An 18,621-nucleotide genomic window follows, 5' to 3' on the forward strand; every position below is an offset into this window, starting at 1 on the left:
TTTTGTAATTGGATACCTCACACAGGATGATATTTTCTAGTTCCATTTATTTACCTGAGAATTTCATGAAGTCATTGATTTTAATAGCTGAATAGTACTCCAGTGTGTAAATGTACCACATTTTTTTTTCTATCCAATCCTCTGTTGAAGGATATCTGGGTTGTTTCCAGCTTCTGACTACTATAAATAATGCTGCTATGAATGTAGTGGAGCATGTGTCTTTCTTATATATTGGAACAGAGGTAAAGTACACTGACTGTTCTTCCAGAGGTCTCGAGTTCAATTTCCAGCAAACACATGGTTGTTCACAACCATCTGTATTGGGATCTGATGCTCTCTTCTGGTGTGTCTGTAGAGAACGACAATGTACTCACATAAATACATTAAATAAATCTTTAAAAAAATAAAAGAAGACTGGAGAAATGGCTCAACCCTTAAAAGCTAGACTCACAACTAAAAAAAAAAAAATCTCAAATTTAAAACCCAGTATTTGGCCAGTCCATCCATTATTCATTTCTTGAACTGTAAATGCTAGTCACCCTCATTATCATACTTAATCCACAGAGAAGGAATACAATATGTAAAGAGAGAAGTGACTTTGGGCCTACTCTCTGGAAAAAAATATGTCTTTACTCCATAAATTTACTGTAACACTTGGGTATGTACTTACCTCATTGGAAGCAGATTCTAAAATAATCAGAATCACTGAGCAAAACTTCTACAGCAGAAGCAAACTGACCCCACCCCCTTTCTTAGAAAAGCAGCTTAGTTACAACTGTCTGAGCTCAGGCATCAATCTATCCCAAGCAGGACAAGTGTGGGTGATATATGGAGAGGATATTTTAAAATCTACTTGAGCTTGCCATTCTGGAGGTTTGCCCAGAAAAAAGCCTCAGGGAAAAAATATCTAGATGGAAAAAACAAAATTCTATCAAATTTATGCAGACCTTGAGAGGCGCAGAAAATAACTGGACAACAGCCCAACACTGACCAGATAAAGATTTCATCATTAGTAACAATGGTGACAGCTCTTTCAACTGTTTTTTCACTCTTGTGTGGGTTGCAGTGATGGAGTCTTTGTATAAGTTTTGTGCAGTATCATGATGGGAAAATGCTTTCTTTACATGTCCTTATAAAGTCAATCCTGCTCTCTTGTACTTGTTTAATCTACCTCATTTTTCAAGCATAGTTACACTGTCAAAGAGAAGGGGGAGCGATATTTCTTTCGTAAGCCAGAGGTATTCTCATTTAAATGGTCAGGAAAAGCAACAACAAAAAGGCCACATATCTGTAAAATAAAGATACTATCTTGAACTATGAAAAATACTGAACTAAGTTCTAATATCACATCTTTTTAACTATAAACAAATTTTCAGCAACATCATAATTTTACAGGATGCTATAATGTGCATCTAAAACAATAATCATGTATATTGGCTTTATGCTATAATAGCTGTGAAGACACTGGGTGAATTATATGATTTATTTTAAATAAGATATTTTTAATGAAATTGTATTGCACAGACAATGCTAAATGCTTTTCAGTAATAGTGTAACAGTATGAAAAGGAGACAATGTGGTATTAAAGTGAACCATATGATTCTCGGTGTGGGTGCCAGAGAGCTGCAGATTTGCTATGTTAAATTGCTACAAGTAGCAATTCATATTTTAAAATATCAAATAAATATTAAAAGAGACATTTTTTACAGAGATCTATTTAAAATTTCTCAATATGCCAAAACATTTCAGGTAAGCTCCATGTAATAAAGAAAAAAAACAAAAAACAAACAAACAAAAAAAAAAAACCACCAGTAAACTCATCCTTGTTTAGAGTCAGAAGGAAGGCTTAATTTGAAAGAACTCCAAAGGATGTCGAGCGCTTCCTCAGATGTTTCTCGGCCATTCGGTGTTCCTCAACTGAGAATGTTTTGTTTAGCTCTGTACCCCATTTTTAATAGGGTTATTTGATTCTCTGGTGTCTAGCTTTTTGAGTTTAACTGCAAACCAAAACCACCCTGAGATTCCACCTCACTCCAGTCAGATTGGCCAAGATCCAAAACTCAGATGACAGCAGATGCTGGCGAGGCTGCGGAGAAAGAGGAACACTTCTCCACTGTTGGTGGGGTTGTAAACTAATACAACCACTCTGGAAATCAGTCTGGCGATACCTCAGAAAATTGGATATAGTACTACCTGAAGACCCAGCTATTAAACTTCTGGGCATATACCCCAGAGACACTTTAATACACAACAAAGATATATGCACCACAATGTTCATAGCAGCTCTATTTATAATAGCCAGAAGCTGGAAAGAACCCAGAAGTCCTTCAGAAGATGAATGGGTACAAAAATTTTGGTACATTTACACAATGGAATACTACTCAGCCACCAGAAACAATGACTTAACCAAATTCTTAAGAAAATGGCTGCATCTAGAGAATATCATCCTGAGTGAGATAACCCAGTCACAAAAGAACAGACATAATATGCAGTCACTGATAGTGGGATGCTAACCCCAGAGGCTTGCACTCCCCCAGAAACAACTCACAGACTGTATGAAGTCCAAGAAATAAAGAAAACAAAACAAAACAAAAAAAATATTTACACAAGAAAACTTTGACTATTTCCATGTTACATTTTGTTTTACATGTACTTTACGCTCATTGTAACTATTAAGTTTTCAATGCATACTATCAAACCTTTAAAAAAATCAAGTACTGACTAAAAAATATATTCATATAGTTTTATGTAAAAATTATTTTAAAATCTGAAAAAAGTACTGACAAAAATGTATAATTTTAAGCAAAAATGTTTAAAATCTGTACATTTTTCTTTGTTCTGTAGAATAAAGTTGTTTAAAAAAAGGAATATATTTTAATTTAAAAAAAAAAAAAGAAAAGAAAAAGAAAGAACTCCAAAGTGTAATTAATCGTTATTTTTTTTTTCAAAATCATTAAGTATTTAGATTGGGTTGTTGTTAGGAGACATTTATTTGAGGTGTTAGGTTTTATCATTGTAGATTAAAGTAGAATATGAAGATGAAGATAAACATGTTTTGTACTTACTTTAAATTGAACAGTAAAAAATAAAATGAAAATCAGGGTAATCAAAATATAAGAAAACTTGCTAAACATTTAGTTGGGTTGACCTCACTTAGAATATTTTTTCATGTACATGTGTATGGTATTTGAATATTTTTTGTATTAACAAGTATGTGGGCACATGCAGGTGTACAGATGCACATGTATGGTGTGTGTGTGTGTGTGTGTGAGTGTGTGTGTGAGTGTGTGTGTGTGTGTGTGTGTGTGTGTGTGTGTATGAGTAACCAAGATTTGAGTGGTGTGTCATTTTGATGGCTCTCTACCTTATTCATTGGGGGTCTCAAAACTTTATTCATAGAACCCTTTTATAGGAGTTAGTTGAGCTAGCCAAGTCCCCAAGAGAATCCTTTGTCTGGCAACCCAGACTGAAATGACATGTTTGTTTGCTTGTCTATTGAACATTTACATGGTTTTCTTGAACTGTGGTACTCATTCTTTGTAGAAAATGTGTTGTTCCTTGCTCTGTTTATCTATCCTCTTTATTTTTGAGTCAGTGTTATTGTGTTGACTTTAACACATCACATTAAAATCACTAATCCAGATCTTGTAAATCCTGGTAAATAACCAGGCATAAATTATTACTGGACCATTATCATCAATGAGGTTATTCTATCAAATTAAAGATACATCTTGAAAGAAATTTCAAAAGCCTATATATATATATATAGATATATATATATATATATTCAATGATCTATGTTATATTTCAAGAAGTGACTCCTTATTAAACTGATAGAATGTGATCTCTTTAGCTTTAACAATATCTAAACAATACTGTTTCTATTTTATTATTTTTACAATAAGTATTACATTGTAAAATTGTTTAGGTGAAACCATATTTTTTGGATTCTATGGTTGTTGACAGATTTATGGACAAGCTCAGTGATGATTAAAGGTAAAAGGAGTTGCTTTCTACCATCGTGCACATGAATAAATTTTTATAAGATATTATTTTTATTTTGAACATTGCTCCTTGGAATTTATTTTTTTAAATCATACTCATTAAATACTTGTGTAATTTCTGTAATTGAATGTCAATAAGCCTTGAACCTATATTTCTAGGATTATCAAAATTTGAAATCAGGGCCAATACATCCCTTGAGAACCACAGGCCCAAAATTGACATAGGAACTTCTATAACAAGTAGTTGCATACTAAAGAGCTGTTAGTTATTATATGTAAGAAATCTAAATGAAGTCACATACTAATGATTGAGAAATTCCCCACCTAGATATTTTAAATGCTAAGTGAAACATCCAGTGACTGGAATAGATTACATCAAATTGAGTTCTTATCCAAAGAGGTCAGTGTAAACCCCATATCATTTTAGGGAAAGTAAGAAATGAATCAACAGATCAGGTACATACATAGAACCTTCACCCTATTAACTAGTGTTCATTGTACTGGATGGTACTCTCTATAATATCACAGAAGAAAGTAAAATACCAACAAATATACAAAACTTGTAGTTCCAAATAGTGACTTGCCTACAGGATATGTCGGTACAAGAGTAGCACAAGCATTGTGGGGACAACCGACGATCATATGATTAAATTTATACCCATATTTCAGAAATAGAGCCCATGGCTTATACTGCTTGAGTGGCCAAGAACCTGAAACTCAATAAGCCATCAACCTAAAGGAACGACAGACACAAATGCTCTGCTAAAGGAACATAGCAATAGAATGACTCCTAATGACATTATGCTATATTCTTAGATGAATGAATTGCTCAATCATTATCAGAAAGTCTACATTTTGCATTATATGAAGACAAATATCCAAAGCACACCAGAGAGAGAGTGGAAGATTTTTGAACACTCAGATGTAAATGAAGTACCTGCATCAAAACTTTTCATCAGGGATCAGAAAACTATGAAGATTTAGTCAAGTAAGTATTTAAGTTTCAGACTGCTTAAAGATACCAAGAAAAGAAAACCTTTTAGGCACAAAAGGACTGACACAAAAAAATCTTCTACTCATTTAAGAGAAGAGAAGCACATGCAAGCCAGGGTGCTGACTCTATGCTCTGAGAATTACTGAAACTTGAAAATGAGAGGATGCACATCTTGGCATCAGCAATAGTGCTTGGGTTTGATGACTACATATGGGCTGAATCCCTGTGTGAGGCAGTCACTGACAAATCTTTTATTTAATCCCTGCTCCTCTATTTTACCTTGTGTTTCCTTCCATGATTGTTTTGTTCTGCCTTCTAAGAAGGACTGAGGCTTCCTCATTTTGGCCTTCCTTCTTTTTGGGCTTCATAAGGTTTATGAATTTTTTGGGGGGGTATTCAGAGCTTCTTGCGGCGAGTATCCACTTATCAGTGAGTGCATACCTTGTGTGTTTTTGTGACTGGGTTACCTTAATCAGGATGATATTTTCTAGTTCCAACCATTTGCCTATGAATTTCATGAAGTCATTATTTCTAATAGCTAAGTGGTACTCCATTATGTAAATATGCCATACTTTCTGTATCTGTTCCTCTATTGAAGGACATCAGGGTTCTTTCCAGCTTCTAGCTATTATAAATAAAGCTGCTATGAACTAGCATGTGGAGGTATAACCATCCTTAACTCCAATTTGTACTATAGAGTTGCAGTAATAAAAACTGCATGGTACTGGCATAAAAACAGTCATGTTGATCAATGGAAATGAATCAAAGACACACCTATAAACACCTGATTTTTAATAAAAATTAGAAATATACAAAGGGAAAAAAGAAAACATCTTCAACAAATGGTTCTGGTCTACCTGGATGTCAGTATGTAGAATAATGCACATATACCCCTATATTTTACATGTACCCATATATTAACCAGGGGCAAAACTCAAGTCCAACTGAATCAAAGACCTCAACAGAAATCCAGATATCATGAACCTGATGGAAGAGAAAGTGGGTAATAATCTGATAGAAGAGAAAGTGGATAATAGTCTTAAATACCTTGATTGAGAATCATATAAAGAAATACTTAACATCCTTAACCATCACAGAAATGCAAATCAAAACAGTCACAAGATGCCATCTTATACCTGTTAGAATAGCTAAGACTAAAAGCCCAAGTGACAGTTCATGCTGGTGAGGATGTGGAGGAAGGGGAACACTCCTCCAAAATCATACAGCCATTTAGAAATCAATATTGTGGTTTCTCAAAAAAATTGAAAATCCATATTCTCAGCTATATTATGCCTGGGCAAATACCCAAACTTCTCTCAAACCTATCACAGAGACACTTGCTCAATTACGTTCATTACTGTTTTATCTATAATAGTCTGAAACTTGAAATGACCTAGATATCCCTCGAGGAAAAATTGCATAAAGAAATGTGTTAGATTTACACAATAGAGTATTACTCAGCTGTTATAAAATGACATCATGAAATTTGAAGGCAAATTGATGGAACTAGAAAAAAATCTTTCTGAGTAAGGTAATCCAGATCAGAAAGACACATGTGGCATGTGCTAGGTCATAAGTTATTATTAACTGTAAAGTAAAAGATAAATGTGCTACAATCCCCAGACCCAGAAAGGCTAATTAGTAAGAGGACATAAAAGAAAATATAAGGATCTCCCTGGGAAGGCAAAATAGAGGAGATATTATAGGTAGACTCGGAATGGGTGGGGTCTGGAGCAGGAGGAATCAGGTTGTAGAAAGCAAGAAAGAAATTACTTGGAGAAACTACTGGAGTTGGAGGCAGTTTAGAGGTAGGCAGAAATATTGCAATGGAAACTTCATAGAATCTATAAGAGTAATTCTCAAGAAGACTCCCAGTAATGGTGACAAAGTCTTTGAAATGGATATTTTCTTTAACCAGGTAAAGCCTCGAGCTAGAGGGGACACCAACCCAGGAACAAAATCATTTGCTTTTGGTTTATCCAACCTGATGGTGTGCTGATCCTAGCAGAATATTCATTAGAGAGATGAGAGGCACTTCACTCAGTAACTCATGGTTGAGCTGAGTACCTCAACCAAACATTAGGAAGAACCCAGGGATGCCTGCTGAGGAGATGAGGAAGGATTAGAGGAACCAGAGAGGTCATGGACACACCAGGAGCACATGGCCCACAGAACCAACTGACTGCTAACTGTGACTCATGGGAAGTTCAGTGATCAGGGAACCTGTAGAAAGTCCTGTTCATACATGTTATCGCTAAGTAGCTGGATGGTTCAGAAAGCTGAGGCCTGCCAGAACACATGCATAAAAGTTAAAGATCCCATGAAATGCATGTGCCGATATAACTCCAAATGTCCAAGAAATGGGATCAAAGTGGTGAAACAAGGCAATATAAATTTGCAGTACATAGGCCTTAGTTTCTTCCAATCAAAGATGACAAGGAGACACAATAGTCCCTTTGGAGATGAGAGAGAGGAGTTGTGGGTGGCTAGTGGCAGTGAGATATCATCATATATCCTTAGGAAGGAACTAGGTCACTTTTTCTGTAATTGTTTTTAAGATCATTACAATAAATTCTATAATATTTAGTTAACCCATTAATAAAAATAGCTCTAAGCTATGTCATGTGCTGATTTAATATTTGATCCTGTACCTTTTGACTGAAGTAGATGCATAATCCCTTTCTCTTAGAGTTTTTAGACAGGCAAATAAAATTAAAGGCGCAGAGTTCTAGGAGAAAAGGTGTTTATATTTTCATGGCATTCTTCCCATTTTGGGAGAGTTCATTGTTATTTCTTTTATTTTTTATTTATTTATTTATTTTGACAATACAACCAGACACCTTTATTTATTCAGGATGCTAATTTTTAGTTAGCTGAGGTGAAAGGTGGTTTGTACTACAATTACTCTCTCATCATCTAAAAGCTCAAATTCCTTATTTGGACCTTACAAACCACCCTTGTAGGTGAGTAACAATCTGTAACCACACCATCCATGAGAGCTGTCTCATTTTCTCAGAGCATGGTCTCCCAAGGAAGTGTGGGTGTGGAAAATAACAATGTTATCCTCACTTTCTGTAGTTTAAGTTTTAGTTTACAAAATCCTTAGAATTTAATGTTATTCAAATTATTCCCAAATTATGCATGCAAATTTTTAATGTTTTCTTCTTCGAGTCTAATAACGGACTTTTCTCTGAAAATTTACTACTTAAAAATCTTTTCTTTGAACCATGAGAGAGACATGGAAACTCCTAAGTTTCATGTGTAGCCTGCATATGCTCTTACATGTAATTTTCAAATATCGCAAATTCTATACTGACAACACATGCCTTGCTATTCACATTTAGGAACAGTCCAGTGTGCTGTGTTGTGTGTCTACATCACTTCAGAACTTGCTTTTACCTTCTGATAAAACGTTATAAAGTTTTCTCAGATATGCGATAAATGAGACAGAGCAGTCACTGTGAAAACAGGCTGCAACGTCAGCGTTGTCGCCTTCCGTCCTATGTATGTATGCACTTCCAGCAGCCACACAACTTCCTGTTCCGTAGGGTTTCTGACTGATTTTCATCCTTGTAATCTCAGCACAGCTCAGCACAGAGCATCCACCTTCTGATACGAGCGTTCAGTCTGCCACAGTGCTGACTCCTGACAGAGAGGAAGGTCTCCATCCCGTTACTGCAGGACCACCTTATTAGCTGCCTCCAAGGAGCTGTTCAGATTCTGCAACTCCTCTTTACTCATTTCAACAGAGCATGGCTTCACCTCACCGTTTTCCTTCACGTCCAGATGAAGGTTTAAAAGGGGCATCTGCAAGGTGGCGATCTTGTCACTAGAAAGCGCAAGCTTTAACTGCCAATCAAAATCTTGCAGCTGTGCACAAGAAATATCAACTATCTCTCCTAGCAAGGCCTGCTTGATCTCATTTTTCCTACTCTTCAAACAGTGGAGCCGGAAGAGGGGTCGCCGCTTTGGCGGCTGCAGAAGCTTCCTCCGGAGCAGGACGCCGGGCTTCTTCACAAAATCATTGATGGCCTCTGCGGCTGAGCTTACCCTGCCCACCAGTATTACCACAGCGTTGGAATTCAATGGAGTGGAAGCATGTTCTAGAAGATCTTACCACGTTTTTTCAAAGCCGTAGTTGGCAAATTTTGTCTGAGGAGCAGACACTCCGGCAACTGAACCAACTGAATTCATGTTGTTTCTTTTATACACAAACTACTATAGTTAGTTGGATTCAAAGTCATGCTTATATGCAGGGTAGTAAATTAAGAATTCAAATTAGCTTAAATCAGTGCACTTTATGAAATGCCTAATACTTAAGAACAGTATTTTGAACATTCTTCTAGGACTGTGAAGATATTTGCGTCATTCATAGTGGATGGTTTATTTCGGTGGCCTTCATCTTTGTTCTCAGACTTAATAAGGGCACTCATTTTAACTCAGCCACCAGCTTCTCTTTCAATTTGTGTTTCGTTTCAGTAATTGTTCCCCACATCTTCTTGTAAAGCAAATCTCATTTGATTACTAGACCAAATCAGCCTATTTGTGTACAGAACCCGAAAGGACTAGAGTTTAATCCCTTGAGTACTTAACATTCTTGTGCGTCAGGAGCAAAGCTAAAGCAAATTGCTGATCTGGGACACCTGTGCCTGAATTTGAGCATAAAGCTGACATTTATATACTTTGTTCTATTAAAAGCTTGTAGGCAAATTGTTTTTCCTCTAGTAACCTCCGTGAGATACTGAAAGTGAACACATTTCAAGATGCCAACTGAAATCCACTAAGCCTAAAGCTAGAATGAATTGATGGCTTCTGTCAACTCTTAAAAATCTTAAATTTAAATGAATAGCTCAGCTAGAATCTCTATGCACCCTAGACACTCTGAAACAAAATGCCATCGTGAATTGACTCCGCATGCCTTTTTCTTGCGAGTATTCTCTAGTTTTGTCTGTAACATTGAAACTTGTGCGACTCACAGAGCCTTAGTTCCAGCTTTGTAGTGTGCTAGGCTTTTATTGATAAAACTCCATTCAGTCTACTTCACTCTTCAACTGATGGCCAATAGAAAGATCGCAGTGCAAACATGGCACAGATATGGGCACCTGAGAAGAAAGTAAAAGCTGACAAAGCATCCAGGTAGGGAAAAGCAAGCAAACCAAGTACAGATGTGTGAAAGTCCTGCTTTGGAAAGTAAATGAATGTGTGGGTACTTTGAGAGATTATAGGCAAGGGCTATGACAGAGCTATTTTAAATGTCACGTCTACCATGAGTGAATGACGCAATTAATATAGAGAATAGCTTGCGTACATTTAATGCTTATTTTCAAATGGCTTGCACAATACCCTTGCAATTGAAAATAAAATCAATCCATGCCAATAAGTGTATTTATATTTTTAAAAGATACATGAACACAAATATGTTAACAGCTATTATGATGTTATCTGCCTCAGCCATTTTCCAGAAACCTACACAGGCATTTACTAAGTACTGGACCGTCTTCATAGTTTCTAAATTGTATGTATATACAGGCTTTCTTATTATTAACTGTTTATTGTTATCTTGTATATGTGCAGACAAATGGGAATATCTCCACACATGTACTATTGAGAGTGTGTTGAGGTAAAGGATTAGGATGTTGCTTCTCTCTTTCTATCTTTAATAAAGTTCAAACTCAGGTGGCTAGGCTTATTTAGAAAGCAATTTACAGTTTGAACCATCTTTCTAACCCTGGATTATTTCCTGTTTTCTAAGATTGAGTTGTCCAGGGTAGATATAAGTGTATTAGCCACAGGATATTGGCCAATGATGTGTGTCAGTAAGTTCTTCTGCCACTGTATTAAGATTTTGGGATTCATGCCATCCGGTGTCTGTGCTTTGATCTTGTATCTCATGAACTACATCTTTTTATAACTTTTGCTTTTGGATGGTAATTACATATATTTTCTTCTTCATGTGAACTAGCTTAATTTTAGGGCTATCAGTTGCTTTCTCAAAGGTCTTAGCTTGTTTGAATTTTCTGCTGCATTAATCAGTATCATGGGAACAAAAAAATCGCTATATTCCAAAATAAATTAGATTGAAAACTATCAGAAGAAATAGTAGTTTCTGAAGCTGGGGCTTCCCCTAAACATTCTTGCTCCTTATTTTTCCACTGTTGCACTTTCTATGCAGCCTCATAATTCTTCAGGTGAGTTTTCTGTACAGAGAAAAAGCAGAACTCCCAGCATCAAATCAACATGCTGAAGCTGCATATTGCATAGTCCTGGAAAAGCAACGGGAAGTTCCTCTCTATTACCCAAAAGCCAAACCTAGTAAAGCACTGTACCTCCTTGATGGCTTGTTCGGGATAGACCACTAGTTGAACACAAAATGGCCTGAGTAGTGATCACATTTCCCAGGACAACAGGAAATGAAAGGGCTGATGACAGAAAAGGGAGATGAAAAATTTTGCAAACACATCTCCACACAAAGAAATTAATACATCTTTTTTTTCCCTGGGAAATTGTTTTTGAAATTGCATTATTGAATAACCCATGCCCTACATTTAGACCTCTTCTCACCTCTGGCTATTTGTCAGTCATAAGAGTTCCATTTTCCTATGTGGACTAATGGCATGATCACAGGACTGTATCTAAGATACTGCCACAGAGTGATTCACCCAAAAGTTACCAAACATGATACATGAATCCCAAAAATGCAGAGTGAGAATTTGAGGTGATTTGAGACTCATTTTCTTTATTATTGAAATGGGGGTGATAATATTACTACTTGTTACAGTGTAGTTCTGAGTCTTATTCCAATTATCCATATGCTGGAAACTTAGTAGTAAAGCAAATTTTAGAAATGGTGAAAGACTTAAGAGCTGGGGTCTAGAAAGAATTGGAGGTGTTCAAGTCAGTGGGGGGTAAACCTTCAGAGGGCAACTATGGGAATATTTGTTTCTGTCTCTTTTTAGTTGATGCTTCTTCTTTCTCTGTTACACCATTACCTCCAATGTGTAGATTTCATTATGTGATCTCTCCCTCAAATTTTGTAAAAATTAAAAGTTGATCAGTCTCTGCTGCCAATTCTTTGAATATCCAGAAAATTAAAAACTTCATTTTTTTCTATTACGTTAACACCTAAGAAGTTTAATTATAGTAATCACAAAGTATGTATTAAACTTAATTGAAATGTCATTTTGTTGACTAAATTAATATTGAGGCTTTAGAATAGTGCCCAGTATGTCATAAAACTATACTAGAATTAGCCACAATGATAAGAATATTACAATCTACAATAACATGTTATGTGTTTTATCAATCAAATGTTATCAGTGAAAAACACCTTCAGGAAACATTTTATAGAAGCAAAGATTTAATTGACTTAGAGATTCAGTGGTTGCTGTTTAATGTCTCTTGATCTGATACTTCTGGTCAGCAGTGAGGCTGAACATCATGGTAGCAATTTTTAGTGAAGTTACGCAACTTGACTCCACTTGGGCAGGAAGCAAAATGAGCAATCAGTGGGCAGAGAATATTCATCCAGTGTCCTACTTAAGTCACCAACTTCCTCTAACAAGGTCTTACTCCTGATTTTCATTACTTCCCAGCAAATTCATCGAGGTGTAAATCAATGAATGTATTGATCCAAATGACTATGCCAAGTCCATCAGATAAAATAATAATTATAAAAATAATAATAAATAACATTAATATCTATAACATCGATATACTATACACAGGAACCTTATGAGTATTTTATCAATGGTGTGACTTAAATGTATGGAAGAAATTATGTCAAGAAAGAAGAGAAAAATGGTTAGGATTAAGAAAAATAACAACAAAGGTGTCTGACTCATATCTAGGTAGAAGTCACAAATCAACTGTTGCAATTGCCCCAGGGAAAAACACCGGACAACCAGTCCTATCAATTCTTCCCATTCCAGTGTCAATAATAGAAATTTGATACTGTCATCCCAAGTTTTAATTTGGGAGTATGTCTGTGTTTGTGTGTGTGTGTGCGTGCGTGTGTGTGTGTGTGTGTGTGTATGTGTGTGTGTGTGTGTGTGTGTGTGTGTGTGTGTGTGTGTGTGTGCATACCCCATCATTATATAGGTCAGATGCAAAATGTCTTTGGTAAGTGAGTTTAAAAATCCTCTTGAATATGTAAAACTGAAAATAGGAATTCTTCAGGCTATTGGATTTTCAAATTTTTAACTTGAACTGGGGCATTTAACTGTGAATGGCATATAATTTTCATCTAAACATTGCCTTACCATCTGAGAGGATAAAAATGACTCTGTATAAAAACCTTTTTTTAAATGTGTAAATATTTCTTACTTCACTTAATAATACTCTAACGTTAATGTGCTTCCTTTGTCTATAAACTAACTTCTTTAAGATAAAAAATAATAATGGTTGAGTAATTAAGAGGACTTGCTACTGTTGCGAATGAACAGGGTTCAGTCACCAGCAGTCACACAGTTGTTAACAACTATCTGTGGTTCCAGTTTCAGAGGATCCCATATCTTCTGATCTCCACCAGCATTAGACATACACATGTTACATATACACATTGCACATATGTGAATATCATTTGAAATGTAAATAAATAAAATACCCAATAAAAATAAAAAATAGTTATTTAGTCTTTCTCTGTGTTGTAGAAGTCTTAGCCATTGGTAAATTAATTTTCTCTGTACAACTATCTGTTACCTGCCTTAAGCATTTTATACTAAAAATTATGCCACATTTATTTAATTAGCTCCTGGCTGCATAATTTTCAGTATTTTTTGTTAATTATCATCATCAATAACTTTGCCATTAGCACATTTCTGATTAAGGGAAAAGGCTGTGCATGAAAATGATTGCCTTTGTACCTTAATTGAGTTCCTATACAATTATAACCTGGCAAATATTGCTCATATGTTAATTATTATAATCCAAATAAATAAAGAACACTGAGTTATCAAAAGGCCATATTATTTATATAAAAGAAAAATATATGTGTATATCAATACATTGATATATTTTTCTAGTGGTATTGAATGCATATATTTTTACTACAATTTTTCAGGATTTCAAGGGGAAAATAAATGAACATAAGACAGACATTTAGTTTTATGAAACTGACATACTGATGCTGAAAGTTACATAATTTCGTGTAAAGGAGTAACTGAAAGCTATGTAATAAAAATTAAATTATGTATGATTAAGATAAAATAAAAGTATACTTGGTGAACTTAAATGCATTTAACATAAAAATATCTTGATCAGGACTCACAGCCTGCCCACAGATTGCTGAGGAAACAAGAGTTCCAGGAGTGTTCTCCTTCCTGAGCCCACAGGTGAGTCCCTACTATCTCTACACTGATTATCTAGGAAGAGACCACTGCAACTCTCAGGGTGAAGGTATCATAATGTTGCCTGTAATCAGATCCTTCCAGACTCCATCTACACCCAGAGCTAGAGCTGACCCACTGCCATCAAAACTCACAACCTGCCCAGAGAGAGCAGACCACGCAGCAGCAATGTCCCTCCTGAGACCACGGGCCCACAGGCCCACAGGAGAGACAACCTCCAGTCAGAGACAACAAGATCAACTAGCATTGGAGATAACAAGATGGCAAGAGACAAAATTAAGAACATAAGCAACAGAAACCAAGACAATCTAGCAACATCAGAATCCAGTTCTCACACTACAGCAAATAGTGGATATCCCCACACACCAGAAAAACAAGATTAGGACTTAAAATCATACCCATGTTGATGATGGAGGGCCTTGAGAAGCACATGTATATTTTTAAAAATATAGTAGAACAGAGTTAAACATGTAGAAGCCCTCAAAGAGGAAACACAAAAATCACTTAAAGAGATACAGGAAAACACAATAAAACAGGGGAAGAGATTGAACAAAACCATTCAGGATCTGAATGCAGAAATAGAAACAATAAACATATCACCAAAGGTGACAACCCTGAAGATAGAAAACCTAGGAAAGAAATCAGGAGTCAAAGACACATGCATCACAAACAGAATGCAAGAGATGGAAAAGACAACCTCAAGCTTAGAAGATAGTATAGAAAACATTGACACAACAGTTAGAAAAAATTAAAAAATTAAAAAGCTTCTAACCCAAAGCATCCAGGAAGTCCAGAACACAATGCAAATACCAAACCTAAGGATAATAGGTATAGAAGAGAGGGAAAATTCCCAACTTGAAGGAGCAATGAATAATTTCAATAAAACTATAGAACAAAACTTACCCAACCTAAAGAAAGAAAAGTCCATGAACATACAATAAGCCTGTAGAATTCCAAATAGATTGGATCAGAAGTCATAGAGACCCTAAGAAAATTGTACGCCAGCCCACGTTACTATATCCAGTAAATCTCTCAATGGACAAACCAAGATATTCCAGGACAAAACCAAATTTAAACAAAATCTTTCCACAAATCCAGCCTGACAAAAGATAACAGATGAAAAACTCCAACACAAAGAGAAAAACTGTACCTTAGGAAAATCAAAAAAATATTTTCTTTGCAAAAACCCAAAAAAGAAAAGCATACAAACATAATTCTACCTCTAATAACAAAATAAAAAGAATCAACAATCAATATTCCTTAATATGTCTTAATATCATTATACTCAATTCTTCAATAAAAAGACATAGACTGTCATAATAAATAATACCTAGAATTTTGCTGCATATAGGAAACTCATCTCATTAACAAAGATAGACAATACCTCAAAGTAAAAGACTGGAAAAAAATTGCCAAGCAAATGGTCAAAAGGAACAACCTGGAGTAGCCATTTTAATATTGAATAAAAGCTATCAAAAGCTATCAAAAAAAAGATAAGAAAGGACACTTTTTAATCATCTAAAATATCTATCAAGATAATCTTTAAATCCTGAACATCTATGCTTCAAATACAAGGGCACACATTTATAAAAAAAAAAAAAAAACTCAATTAAAGCTCAAAGCATATATTATACTGCACACAATAAGAGCAAAAAACTCCCCACTATCATAAATAGACAGATTATGAAACTAGAAACTAAACAGATATACAGTAAAACTAGCAGAAGTTATGAACCAAACGGATTTAACAGACATCTAGAGATCATTTCATCCTAAAAAAATAAAATAAAATTTTTTTCTGAACACCACAGTACTTTCTCCAAAACTGACCATACAGTCAGTCACAAAACAGGTTTCAACAAATGGAAGATGGAAATAAACCCATGCATCCTCTCAGATCCATGGGTTTAAGGCTGTTCTTCAATTACAACAAAAAGCCTACATACATGAGGAAGCTGAACAATGCTATACTCAATGATAAATTTGTCAAGGAATAAATAAAAAAAGAAATTAATGACATTTTAGAATTTAATAAAAATTAAAAGAAAACATAACCAAACTTATGGGGTACAATGAAAGCAGTGCTAAGAGAAAAACTCATAGTTCTGAGTACATCCAAAAAGAATTTCAAAAAGCATGGAATAACAGCTTGACAGCACACCAGAAAGCTCTAGAAGAAAAAAATGAAGATACACCCAAGAGGTGTATATGGCAGGAAATAACCAGAATCAGGGCTGATATCAACCAAGTAGAAACAAAAAGAACTATGCAGAGAATCAATAGAACAAGGAGCTGGTTCTTTGAGAAAATCACCAATATTGAGAAACCCTTAACCAGAGTAACTAAAGGATGCAGAGAGAGTATCCAAATCAACAAAATCAGAAATGAAAGGTGAGACATAACAACAGACTGCAGAAATTCAAAAAAATCAAAAGCTCCTCTTACAAAAGCCTTTACTTAACAAAGCTGAAAATCTAGAGGAAATAGACAATTTTCTGGACAGATACCAGGTACCAAAGTTAAGTCAGTATCAGATAAACTGTTTACACGGTCTCATAACGCATAAAGAAATAGAAGCAGTCATCAAAGCTTCCCAAACATAAGAACCTCAGGACTAGAAGGGTGTAGTGCAGAATTTTATCAGAACTTCCTGGAAGACCTAATAACAATACATTTCAAACTAATCCACAAAACAGAAGAAAAGGCAACACTACCCAATTCATTCTTTGAAGCCACAAATATGCTTATATCTAAACCACACAAAGGCCATACAAAGAAAGAAAGCTTCTTATCAATTTTCCTCATGAACATTGATGCAAAATACTCAAAATCTCGCAAACCAAATTTTAACTATTTGACTAATCATGGGGACCCCAAAGGACAAGCTAGAGAACAAACTGAAGGATCTGAAAGGATCTGTAACCCTAGGGGAACAACAACATTCTTAAACAACCAAACCCTCCACAGATCCCAGTGTCTAAAACACTAACTAATGAGTACACATTGAGAGACCCATGGCTCCAGTTTCTTATTCAGCAGAGGATGGCATTGTCTGGCATCAATGGCAGGAGAGGCCTTTGGTACAGTGAAGGCATGCTTTCCAAGGGTAAGAAAATGCCTATTTGCTGAGGTAGGGATGAGAACATCTTCACGGAAGAAAGTAGACTGAGGGGGACTGTAGTGGTGGGAAAGGGATAACATTTAAATGTAATTGCATAGAATATTTAATAAAATATATACCGATTACAATTTTTCCTCATTTTACTTTGTCCCGTTCCTTCTCATCTTCCTTCTACTCAGATTCCTCTTGCCTTTTGTCCCATCCAGATACTCCCCTTAATTGGATTGGCCTAATGCTGCTTATGTTATAATGTTAAGTTTGTTCTCCAAAACTGCTTACAAAAGTGTCTGCATATAAGACACTGAGGAATTCTGCCCCCAGTTGCCTCAAATTGTTAAATAAAGATCTCAGCATCTAATGGTTTAGCAGACAAGACAAAGGCAAGACTTTTATGAATAAACTGGGTTTGGGAGAGGAAAGAGAGGAAGAAGAAATTCTCCATGAGAGGGACATAGGTCATACCAACCTTGTAAAATTTCAGGCAAATGCTCAAGTGGCCATTTTCCCTATTGGGTCTAGGGTAGCTTAGATGAAATTGTTAAGGATGTTAACTCTAAAGTACTGGAGGAAGGTGATTTCTTAGCCAATGAGCTAATCAAGACATATCAAAATTAACTAGTGTGTGTGTGTGTGTGTGTGTGTGTGTGTGTGTGTGTGTGTGTGTTTGTGTGTGTGTGTGTGTTTCATTAGCAAATACAAAGAGCTCTTGAGCAGTTGTATTCCTGTGATCTGCTGAAAGCACAAGTCGAGTTAACTAATTCATGCTAGAAACCCCCTTTGTAACTCTCATTCAAAAAAACAAAAAACAAAAAAATAAATACAGGTTTCTGAAAAATAATGATTATAACACAATATAATATAATAAGAAAAAACAAACAAATTGGAATAAGATGAAACTAACAAAAATAAAAATGACCAAGAAAAGGTTTAAGATGAAAGTAGATACCACTGTTCTTTCTCTACATGCCGAAATGTCATAAAACACAAAACCAAAGTCTCTTAATTTATATAACATATAGAGTAGAAAAAGTAAAAACAATTAACATTGAAAATTAAATTAAAATAAAGAAGTGAAAAGAAAATTCATGCAATAACATTATGAGACAACAAACCTATAGAGATGTTGAGTTTGTTTGATGTTCGCATAGGCCTGTGGCA

This window comes from Micromys minutus, assembly GCF_963924665.1.
Source record: "Micromys minutus genome assembly, chromosome: 4".
In the NCBI taxonomy this organism is placed as follows: Eukaryota; Metazoa; Chordata; class Mammalia; order Rodentia; family Muridae; genus Micromys; species Micromys minutus.